Below are 12291 nucleotides of genomic sequence, written 5' to 3' on the forward strand. Positions count from 1 at the left end.
GACTCCATAGTCTCTACAAAAAATCCCAAAATCTTCAATCAAAAACTGTCTACTATTGACCTCACCCCATTCCTAAGAGGACTATAAGGGGCGTGCATAAGAGCACAAAAGTGCCTACCGTTCCTGTCCTATTGTTCTCTTTATTATATCTAATTAATATAGCTATGCATATCCTATATATATATATTTATATATATATATATATATGTATATATATATATATATATATATATATATATTCATGATATGTTTTTCTTTTTTTTACTATGACGATGTTTATGTATACTGTTGTGACAACATTAAATAAAAAAAATCATTAACTGATTCACACTTAATGTTGGTTGGAGCAAAGCAGAAAATGGAATAATTTATATTTCTTATCGCTTACATTATTTTCATAACAGAAATATACCCTCACCCCCACCCCCACCCCCACCCCCAAAGTAAATATCAAAGCTTAATTTTAAAGAATATAAAATTTGTTATAAGGGAACAAAGGCACTATTTTGTAAAATTGAATGTTGGTTTGAACCAGGGGTGAAATCTAAAATTTTTCCCTACCGGTTCTGTGGGCGTGGCTTAATTGGTGGGCATGGCTTGGTGATCAGATGACTGGGTGGGCGTGGCCAATAACAATAAATAATAAAAATAATAAACAAAGTATACAAAACAATAAGTGGTACCAAAAACCATCTTTCACACTTTACACACACACACAACACAACACAACTGTCACACACAATGTAAAAGCAGCTGCACTTCACCCAAAATGGCCCTTGCAACAAGCAGGAACCTCACACAGCCACAAAAAGCTCAAAAACCAACTTTCACACTTTACACACACACAACACAACTGACTCACACACACACACACAAAATGCCAGATACAGCTTTGTGAGATTTTGTGTGTTTGTGTAGTTAGAGTGAAACACTACAGAAACACACCAGATATCAGAAAGCTGCACAAATATTTTATTTTATTATTTTATTTTATTTATATTTTTTAGATCAGGGGTCTCGAACCTTAGTAACTTTAAGGTTTGTGGACTTCAATTCCCAGAGTTTCTCAGCCAGCAAAGCAGGCAGATTAGTTGCTCACTGAGGAAATAGATTAGCTAGCAACTGATTCTGTCTCCCTGCTGAAACTGCTCCTTTCGGGCTGGGAAAGCCATGCGTTAGATCAATAATTAGGTAAGTGCCTTAGAATCTCTTAAAAGGTTTTCTTTTTTTTCTTAAAAAACATGTTTTTTAAGGTACTGCTGATGAGGAACTCAGGTGAGATCGCCAGAGGAGCTTTTAAAACTTTTTTTTTAGAGTTTAAAGGCTCTGCTGATCTCAGCTGAAAAGCGCGGTCCCCAAATGGTGCGGCTCAGCAGAGACAGGGGGGCGGGGCCAGGATTTTTGCCACCAGTTCTCCGAACCAGCAGCCGCCATCGCTACCGGATCGGGCAAGCCGGTCTGAACCGGGAGCATTTCACCCCTGGTTTGAACTGAAAAGGTTAAAAGTGTTCAGTCTTTTAGACAGAAGTGCATGTAATCAAGAAACTCTCATACAAAATTTCCATGGGTCTGGAAAGAATGTAAAAACTTTTAAAAAGAAAAGCAGTCCAGACTGAATTGAAACTACTCTAGCCAGATTAAAAGAAAATGTTGTTCAGGAAAAAAAATACATTCTATTACTCTTTTTTGATGTTGCATATCAAGGCAACAATGAATTCTTGATAGGCCAATGTCATCTTGCAACGTTATATGTTTAATTTTTCTTAGACTTTAATGATAAAATGTACCAATATTATGCAGGTCTTCAACTTATTCTAAAACATTTAGCAACTTATGCTAAAACATTAAAAAGTTTTGAAGTTCTGCATACTTTTTTTATTATTTATTTAAGCTGTAACATCAGCAACAATACAATAAAAATAGGAAAAGCCACCCAAAAGGTTAGTGAAGGTTCATATGTCTAAATAACCCTCAAGGTAATGCATTCAGGAAATTACTTGTGAAAAAGAAATCTTGATGAACAATGTCCTTATAATAAGGAAGAGAAAGTTAGTGCTGCCTTTGGGGGATAATTCACTCTCAATAACTTTTGTAGTTCTACATCAATTTACATGCCCTACAATTCTAATTTCTAAGGCACTCTAAATGTATTTTTTAAATGCTATGCATAGCAGACCTGTATTTCTGTGAAAAGGTAAAATTAAAAGACTGCATAATTCAAATACTCCAGAATTCCATTTCTGTTGAAACTTCTGTTTCACTCTTTCTATCCTATTTCATATTAAACAACTCTTTATTTAACAAATCTAAATTTGATTTAAATCTTGATTTAAAAAAAAATCTAACAGTGTTGACAATATCCTGTTTTGCTAATTTTAAGAAAAGTAGAAAGAAATAATCTATTTCTACTTCTTTTGTTATTTTGGTAGGATGATCAATTTTTTGTGGCAATTACATTTTTATTAACTATTTTTTAAAACTAATAATTTTATTAACTTCTGCCCTTTTCAGTATTATTTTATATATTGTTATAAATGCTGTAAAGGTAGGAAGTTCCAAAAGTTTATTATAACATGCTAATTTCCAGTTTCCTTCTTTGTACTTTAGTCAGTTACATCCTGATATACACTAGATAACAGACTCTTGAGAATAAAGAAAACTCAGAAGAACTGTACAAGCAGTTTCTGGCTATGGCTACCTTTTAGTGAAAACTTGCTAAGGTTGCAAGGTCAGATGAGTAAGATACTTTTCCTTGCTCTTTTCCCAATGCTGCTGGGACTGTATTGGCCAATGTAAAATATGCAAACAGCTAATTCTCTTTAAGGATCGCAATGTTCATTCCTAAAATGGTCATATTGCACCAAGATCTGTAATTGCTGTAAAAAATAATCATGCTGCCTCAATTCCTGCCATCTACAAAACAGTGAATAATAATACCAAGTATCATATATTCTTGCAGGATTGCTTTAAGGCTTGTGTCATTCATTCATTCATTCATTCATTCATTCATTCATTCATTCATTCATTCATTCATTTGTTTGTTCATTCGTTCGTTCATTTTCTATAGCTGTCCAACTCAGCCAGGTTACTCTGGGACTTGCAATTCTAAAACTATAGAACAGTTAAGACAATTAAAAACAATTAAAACAGCAATTGTTTTAACCAACTAATAAGAAACAGGGTCCTTAACACATTGACAGGCCCAGGCTTGGGTACACAGCCAAGTTTTTAAAGCTTTATGACAGCCAACACGGTTGGGAACATACTATGGTAATCTTCGAGGAATTAATCTTCCCCAATTTATTTATCCTTCATCCAAAAAACATGTTATCTTTTAGGCCTGCTTACCAATGTTTCCTGTTATTTATTAGATTACATTCTACTTTTCCTCCAAGAACTATACATTTCTTGCCATTTTAACTATGGGTTAAGTTACACTGAAATAGAATAATCAAAATCATCCTATATATTTCATGACTTCATGTACATTTAAACTCATGTGCCTCACACTCCTAGTTCAATTTTTAAAAACATTGCATGACTACATCTTGCTCATTGGTAATTTTTGTTACTCAGGAAATGTGCAGTGTGAGTTTATGTGGTGTTTAGGACTAGGCAATACTAAACGGAACATCCACATATTTTTGATAGTGTAGTAACCTCTGAGCAATTGGCTTATGTGTGCCATATGGATGAATGGAATTTTTTTTTGAGAAATCAACTTAATGCAAGTTGTCACAAAATAGTAATATAAGTAGTTTCCATTTTCTTTAACTGGAAATATATTTCCACTTTCTTAGGAAATCTGTGTAGCTAAATTCCATATTCTTTGGATTATTTAAAAAAGGGAATTTAAAAAATATTGAACACATTTCCCAAGATTCATGCAACAAAACTGCTCTTTTGGGCAATAGATTTTTGAAATAAAAATAAGAGACTAAAAAAGTATACATTTTTTTCCCTATCACAAAGGTTTTTTATATGCCTTAACAACTGGATATTGTTCTTATTCTTCTTTTTAAAGTGCGAGCAAAAGAGGCTTCAATTTAGAAGCAGGGAATAGCAAAAAATAGAATGCCACTATAATGATATATTAATATATTAAATAAATATTTATTTAAACAATAAATATGCGGATATAAAACATGAATTCTTTACTTTGTAAATAATATTACTGCACCTAATAGCAATCTTCTATATGAAAAACACACTTCCTACTTTGTTCAAGTATATATTTATTATGGGAGAAAAAGAATTCAGTGCACATATTGAAGCACACTTCATATTGTTATCTAAGAAAAAAGAAAAATAATTTGAATCTAATTTTGTAATTTGGACTTAATCTCAGTCTAAGTTTTTGAGAAAAACATGTAATCTAAAAATATGTCTTAATTAAAATTGAATGATATTCTCTCAACAAATACTTATAGATCGAAAAGAAAGCTACTGTTAAAAAGAAAAAAACCAAGCAAACTTTTTTAGATTCTGAACAATAAGTATTTCTTACACACTTTGTCATTTTTATATTTACTACATTTACTGAATGAACATTATAGCCACCTTAATAAAAACTTCTACTGGAATGCACTCATTCCACAAAAAATTATATGAGAATTCTGTGCATATTGTTATTTCAACAGAAAAAAAAATGTATATTCCTGTTTCGTGAAAATCAAGTTATATCCACCTATCCTCTATTGGAACCAGGGAGAAAAATGTTTCTTAAATATCTATTTGTAATCTATGTTAATACATATTTGGATGTTATTTTTTGGACAAAGTTTTTCATTTGTTAGCAATGGCAGGCTACTGATATATCTATACTAAGTTCTGTCTGAATAAACTTACATCAAAGCTACTTATGAAATTCCAGATTTTTCAATACTCAAAACAAAATATTGTATGGGGGGAGGGAATCATTATTACAAAAAACAATGCTACCTCTAAGTAAGAATTTAGAATTCTACCATGATAAATATAACATTAATTCCATTTTTGAATGCTATGTTTCAAATCTAATAAAAGTAGTAAATCAGAACTCAATAAAATATAATTTTTAAATCTAAATAAGAATGGATATTGAAGTTATCATACAGATTTTGAGAAAGTCATGGATTTAATGATTATAATATCATTTAAGAAACCATCATAAAATATTGAGTTTGCATCAGGGATCTTTTAGGATAAAAATACTGCAGTTTAAAGTTTGCATCTACTTAACTGCCACAATTTGCAGAATTTAAATAAATAGGTAGGGGAAAACAAAGTGTTTATAAAGCACCATTTGCCACAAATTAGAGCCAGAAATCTAAACTCAATTTAACACTCACTTTTCAGCTGCTTATTCCTATAGTTTTCTCACATTAATTTATTACTAATACATACCCTTTTGAAATATCATGTCAGTAGTTATAAATTAAGAAAGGATATTTCTCGGCACTGAAGAGACATACTTTTAATATTGCAAGAGCAGAAGAATGTAAATGATATACAAGAAGCAAATAGAAAAAATATTAAGAAGGAATGTTTGATTAAGTCCTGTTGGATTTAACATTATATTACAGCAAGAAGTACATAAATGATTGTTTTGGATAATATTATTTCAGATTATACTGATTGTAACTTTTGTGAAATCTCATAATTATTTCAGTCAACTATTTCTGAAACAGTTCATTTATGCAGAAAAGTAAATGTCATGCTTTAGTTATACAACCATTGATGTTACCTAGGAAGCATTTTTTTAAAATAAACATTTAAAATAAACGTACTCAAGCTGTTTTCTGAGGATCTCTTTTCAACAAATGATTAAATCCTACTCACTAAACCTTTCTCTCAAATTCAGGACTTTTAAATTTATCAAGTCTTGATAAGGCACATCTAAACTGGACATCAAATACCTATGGAAATAGTAGAAGAGGCTATAGAACAAGAGCAGCAGGAAATATCAGTCTTGGAAAATGAACTTTTCCTCTTTATTATTAGGAGATTGAAAAAGAAATACTTGCTTCTGGATTTTAAAATATATGCAATATATTGCTCCTCTGAGACAATTATTATTTAAACTATATTCATTCTGATGTTATATTTTACTTTCTTATTCAAGACTGCATGGTTATACATAATTATCTGGAGGAAACTTCCCTGAACCTGAAATTTGATATGCTTTGGACTTCATAGCAGCACTTTTAATAAAATTGATCCCTCAGATTATGAAGTATGAATTAACTAAGCAAGTGATTCCTAAATTGCTAAACCCACTTGACCTTTGCAAAAGCTAAAAAATTATCATAAAAAATTAATGCTACTCACTTTCATGGTGACTTCAGCTCTTCTTACATAATAGCTATGAACTGAAAGATGTAAATTATTTCAATGCATGGTGACTGTGATAATTTTTTTTAAAAATGACATATTTTCTTAATTAAGCAGACAAATCTGCTTATATGCATGGCAATCTTTAAACTCTTTTACATAAAAAAACAGATTAGGGGTTGTGAAAAAGAGTGTTTAGAAATCTTTAATCACAAATACAGCACCAGCATGAAACCAATTTATTACATCTGGTAAGAGAGACCGAGGTGAAGTGTGTCTAAATAAATGGAAATTACTATTTAGGTGTAATTAACCAACGTCTGACTTTAAGGAGGACAAAAACTTTGAATAGCTTTTAGTGGGATTATTAAAGATATGATTAATGAAATGCATGTCTTGGTCTGAAATAAATTCCAACCAAAGACTGCATAGCTGAGGTGAGCGTGGGAAGCTAGAAGATCCACCCTTTATTCATCTATATTTCTGGAATGTGAATTAAAAGATCACAGCAAAACTTTAATGTATTGGCAAATATGTTAAAATACTGTAAAACTCTTTAATCCACAAGTAGAAGACCAACCTGCTCTGACATTAGTCTTTATACATCCATTGCTTGAAATAAAAGTAGGTATATAACATTAATATAGCATAAAATGCATGGTTTCTATAAAGCCTATATAATTTTATAAAGAACCCAGTCAATATAATAATAGATCAAAAGTAAGGAGGGATCTTTTCCTAACTTCTAAGAAACAAATATTAGGTACTGAGTTTACTCTTTTCATTTTCGTATGTGCTCCATTGCAACTTTCAGTGTAAACATTTGCTATAAACTGCAAAATGATAATACCAATTTATTAAACAGATCCCTTGGTTTAAGCAAATCTATGCCTCTCATTTAATTAATACATCCTATCATGGCTCCTTTCTGTAAGCCACAAATTGTTGGCAGGTAAATGATGCAGTCAGAAAAGTCAGGAACATGAATCAAAACAGGTAACACATTTATCTTTTGATGCTCCAAAATTAGTTGTTAGTTGTCTGCTTAGTGGAGCATCTGAGTTTTGCTGGCAACATAGTCCAGGTATTTTCACAAGCAGGTTGTGAACAGATTGTAGAGGACCCCACTTCCCCCAAACCAACCAACCAAACACATTTAGTATACAGTACTTAACTTCCTTACATTGCAACCAATCAAACACAGCATATATTAAAATCTTTTGTTAGAATTGTTTTTAAAGTATAATAATAATGAACAACAACTATAATAGCAATCACATGCCTGGTTGGGGACAAATTGTTCTGAGTAACTTCCATGTAAAGGGAATCAGATTTGTGGCACAAGAATAGTTAAAAATCTTATTATTGCAATATCTATCTTTTTTCATGTTTAACATATGCCTTGAGGATTGAAAAGGCAATTCGAGCATTGACTCATCTGAAAAGCAAACATTTAACTTTCTAAGGGGGGGAAAAAGCATGTGCAAAGAAACTGAGGTAATAGCCAAAAACTGTGATCCATACAGAATAGAAAGTATTGCTCAGTTTTTAGTTATGCTACATTTATTTAAGTAGTGAACAGAAAATAATTATTGCAGTTTTATGCTAAATAGGAAAAAAATGAAGTTGACTGAATGAAATGAAGTGCTTTCACTCAAGTTAAATAATGTATAAAGATATTTATAGCCATATCAGACAACTGTTTAGACAACCTATCACTTATTTCATTTATTCCAACGTGCTTTATACAGAAGCTCCTGTTGAAATCAGGTAGACTCTCACTCAGAAACTGAAATACTTTCACTATATAAGACTGTGCAGTTTTTCTTTGCAGATTATTACTGTCTGCCCAAGTGATTATAAGTTCCTTAACTGTCACTTAAAAATGTTAAACTTTTCAGTCTCCTAGTATTTTTAATTCCTATGCCTTTTGGTATTGTCTTGATTCATTTCGTAACTTCGTTGTCAATGTCAAGATGATAGGAATTGTTTTAATAGAAACTTTATAGATAAATTACAGGTGTCTGGTCTTTTATAATGGTGGAATGCGATCAATTAAATACTTAAATGCAATTCTATTAAATAAGATAACCACTGAGACTAGCAGTCAATATTGTTAAAGGCAGCATCTTAAATTTATCTGCAGAGCAGAAGTAGGTACTATGAGATTAAATCAGGTATGTTGAAACTAAACCAATTTATTACTGTATATACGTAATTTCAGCCAGTTGAGAAACTATTGTATATTTTTTGTATAATGTTTTATACAAAAAAACCCCGCTTATGTTATTAGAATTGAACAAAAAAAAATCTATGGATGTTATCACATAAACAAACTTTATAGAGTTCAGTGGGGTCACTCTCAAGTGACTAAGAGTAAAAGGCACAGTAATTCAACTACATATTAGACTATTTTATTTAGCAACATATTTGCCTGTTTTCTATTAATATTGTTCCAGGGGGGAAAAAACCCAACATTTTTCCAAATGTTAAATAAACATAAAATATTGTATTAAAATTGAAAGTGAGAATAAATCAACAAATTCCATATAAGCATATATGGAAAATGTCACTGTAAAACTATTTAATCATGATGGTATTCTCCAATTGCAGCATTAACATTAATCTTTTGTGCAAGCAGGTTGAACTTGATTTGTCAATGAGATTTATCATACACAGTCTGTATATAGATATACAAAGTATGAAGATGACAGGCTAACTTTCAAGAAAGTAAGACAGAGTTGCAGCTTCATCACAACTACTGCATGCTGAAGACTAGATAGCTAATATTATTCATAGCATTTAATATGGCATTATGCCTACATTCTTTACCTCAATCTGCGAGTTCATTTGTTGCTGGCAGACATAACCAGCCATGTGAAGAAGTAATAAATGAAGGCGACTTAACTGTAGCTGAACAAAATGTAACAGATAACTTTTGCAGCACATACAAACAATAAAAAGTGTCACTTTTGCCACACAATGAAGCTGCTACAGTATTTTATTTATCTTAATTTTGCTACAATTTTATATATAGAGAGTATAGATTCATTGTGCATAATGCTACAAACTTTAACATTAGATATTTTAAATATTTAAATTTTAAGTAACTATGAAATGAATAAACCTGCTTGTTTGTTGAAAAAACCATAGCAGAATAAAACTAATGTTTTTGCCTTCCTAATATATGAACTTCAAGATAACCTTAAGTGTAAGAATGTTTAAAGAAGTAACATCTAAGTAGCCACAGTAAATAACCTTGATTTTTAATTTTAATCAATGACTTACCTTTCCCAAATCTTCTTTTAAAGCTTTCAAGAATAATCTAAAGGGAAAGGAAACAGATTCCTAATGGAATAGAGTTCAATTTGGATCCAAAAATCTTTCCTATTCTTTCCTTCCCCCAATAATTAAGATTCTCTAATTTGAACTATATAGACAGGAATATCTTCAATATATAGTCCTTTTCTCAAAGGAAGCAACAACTTAACTTTTCAAAATCCTGCAAAAAGCAAACAAAATAACCATTGTTAAAAGCTTTAAACTATTGTATGAATTCATAACCAAATTTAATACTTAAACTGCTTATCTCTACCATGTGGTCCAGCCTACCGCCAAGAATGGGAATTCCCTTAAAGATATTAAATGCTTTTGTTTGCTCTTTGCGTAGCTAGATAAAACTACCACCATTTCTATTTTTTTTTACAGATTGAGCAACAACAGTTACTTAAGCTTTGCCACATTTGAGAAATTAATCTTGGGGGAAAAAACCCTACTCTCAAAAACTTTCAGATCTAACAAACTTTGATGACAGGTATTAAGAATAATTGATTTAAGATTATGCACTGCGTTTTCTGAAGATTAGAATAAACCCTGTTATGCCAAAACAATCCTCCACAATTCCTGCTTATTCCTGATACCCCATTTCCAATTCTGCATGTCCCACCTGCTTCAAAATCTAGTAGGATTTCAGGCAAGGGTTTTTTTTAAAAAAAAATCTTCTCGGTTGCTCCTTTTTTCAGGTGGCTTCTGTTACCTTCTTCTCCTTCAGAATGCAGCTTGAACCCTGAAAAACAAACACATCTCCTGAATTCAAAGGCTAAGGTAATTCTCTATCAGACAGCAAGTCTCTGCATCTGGTTACACAAACATACCTTCAGTCAGGTTGGAAAAAATAGGTTGGAGAAACCTTAGAAACGAAAAAATCAGAACCCAGATGATGAAAGGAAAAAAAAAGTTCCTTAAATGCTGTTTTTGGGGGTGGATTTTTGGTGAAGACAAAATTAAATGGGCTATGAATAGACTTGATTTTTTTTTTTTAAATGACACAACGTCGAAGTAACACCCCCCCAAATCAATGAACCCAGTTTCTGTAAGACTCGCGATCAGTTAAGAGAAACGCTGAACATAAAAATAAACACGTAACTTCACAATCGTAGCATTTAAGAAGACCTGCAAGCAAAGCACGGCTTTTAAAAAGTGAAATCCTGCCCCAAGTATATATATCCTATAGTACATCAGCCTAAACAAGACGACCCAAGCCTAATGCTCATCTTAATACACAGATTTCCTCCCCGAGGTTACTTTCAGGATAAGCACCGATACTTCCCCTCCGCCCTCTTCAACCTCCCCCCCACCCCACCTCCCCATGCATCCCTGTACTAACCCACCGGAGCAACTTACCTTTTTATTATTATTATTATTACTTGGCTAAATCGCAGGAGGAGCAAGGCTTCTGTTTCATCTTCCTGAGCGACGTCGCCCGACACGTGGAAAACGAGGACACACAAACGCTATTCGCAAAACGGAGCAAAAAAAATAAAAACAAAACCCCCCAAAACACCAACAACCCGCAGGCGGCAAGGAGGAGAGGAAGACGAAGGTGTGCAAGGTCGCCCTGAAACGGGGGGGGGGGGCAGAAAGCGGGGAGCCAATCCCGAAGCGGCCGCGGATGCCTTAAGAAAGCCAATGCCGCCGCGTATTCCAACGCGCTCAGTCGCCACCTCAAACTCGGGAGGGCGAAGGGCGAAGGGCTCAGTCCCCAGGCAAGCGGCGTGCGTAAAAGAAACCAACAACAACTGAGGAGCCGGGTCTCAGAAACTGCCCCGCCAGCGATTTTCTCCCATGCCTTTTTCTCTTAACGAGGAAGTTTCCCTCTCAAGACTCCCGGTTTCTTCGGGCAGGGACCCCTGCGAGCGCCAAGCCTCGTGGGTGGCGAGTGACTCCCTGAGGGAAGGGAGTCAAGACCGGAGACACCGACGCGCGCGCTTCACTCCTCCACTTTGCCTTTTTAGTGCGCGCGCGAGGGGAATGGTTTGGGGTTTTTTCCCCTTTTTTTTGGGGGGGGGGGCAGGGAAAGGACGGGGAGCGCTCCAAAATCCTCCGCTGACGAGCTCGCCCAACGCCACGCTCGCCACCCCCCTTTCCCTTCGCCAGCACTGTCAGTCCATTTGGGAAAGGGGGGAAAAAAAGAAGAAGAGAGTAATCAAAAGAAATCAAACTCTCCCCTCTACGGACGCACGCAACCCCCTACGCGTTCTTTTTCCCCACGGCCCCCTTCGATTGGGCAGTTTCCCGTCTGTCACGTGCCCCTTTAATTCCCCCTTCCTGTTTTTTAAAAAATCTTCTCGGTTGCTCCTTTTTTCAGGTGGCTTCTGTTACCTTCTTCTCCTTCAGAATGCAGCTTGAACCCTGAAAAACAAACACATCTCCTGAATTCAAAGGCTAAGGTAATTCTCTATCAGACAGCAAGTCTCTGCATCTGGTTACACAAACATACCTTCAGTCAGGTTGGAAAAAATAGGTTGGAGAAACCTTAGAAACGAAAAAATCAGAACCCAGATGATGAAAGGAAAAAAAAAGTTCCTTAAATGCTGTTTTTGGGGGTGGATTTTTGGTGAAGACAAAATTAAATGGGCTATGAATAGACTTGATATTTTTTTTTAAAAAAATGACACAACGTCGAAGTAACACCCCCCC

General features: G+C 33.9%; 1 protein-coding gene across 3 annotated transcripts in view; it reads right to left on the bottom strand.

Annotated features, from left to right (window-relative positions):
- The window catches only part of PRDM1 (PR/SET domain 1), a 113595-nt gene extending 102429 nt beyond the window's left edge, over nucleotides 1–11166 (bottom strand). For 2 of the 3 annotated variants that reach the window (XM_058174538.1, XM_058174529.1), the window contains exons 1-3: nucleotides 10996–11166; nucleotides 10259–10378; nucleotides 9601–9637 (exon numbers count right to left, since the gene is read on the bottom strand). The gene's annotated coding sequence lies outside the window, so the exon portion shown is untranslated. The remainder of the gene's footprint in view (nucleotides 1–9600; nucleotides 9638–10258; nucleotides 10379–10995) is intronic. The other variant, XM_058174562.1, reaches the window with a different exon arrangement.
- Nucleotides 11167–12291: the final 1125 nt, after the last annotated feature.

This window comes from Ahaetulla prasina, chromosome 1, assembly GCF_028640845.1.
Source record: "Ahaetulla prasina isolate Xishuangbanna chromosome 1, ASM2864084v1, whole genome shotgun sequence".
Lineage (NCBI taxonomy): Eukaryota > Metazoa > Chordata > Lepidosauria > Squamata > Colubridae > Ahaetulla > Ahaetulla prasina.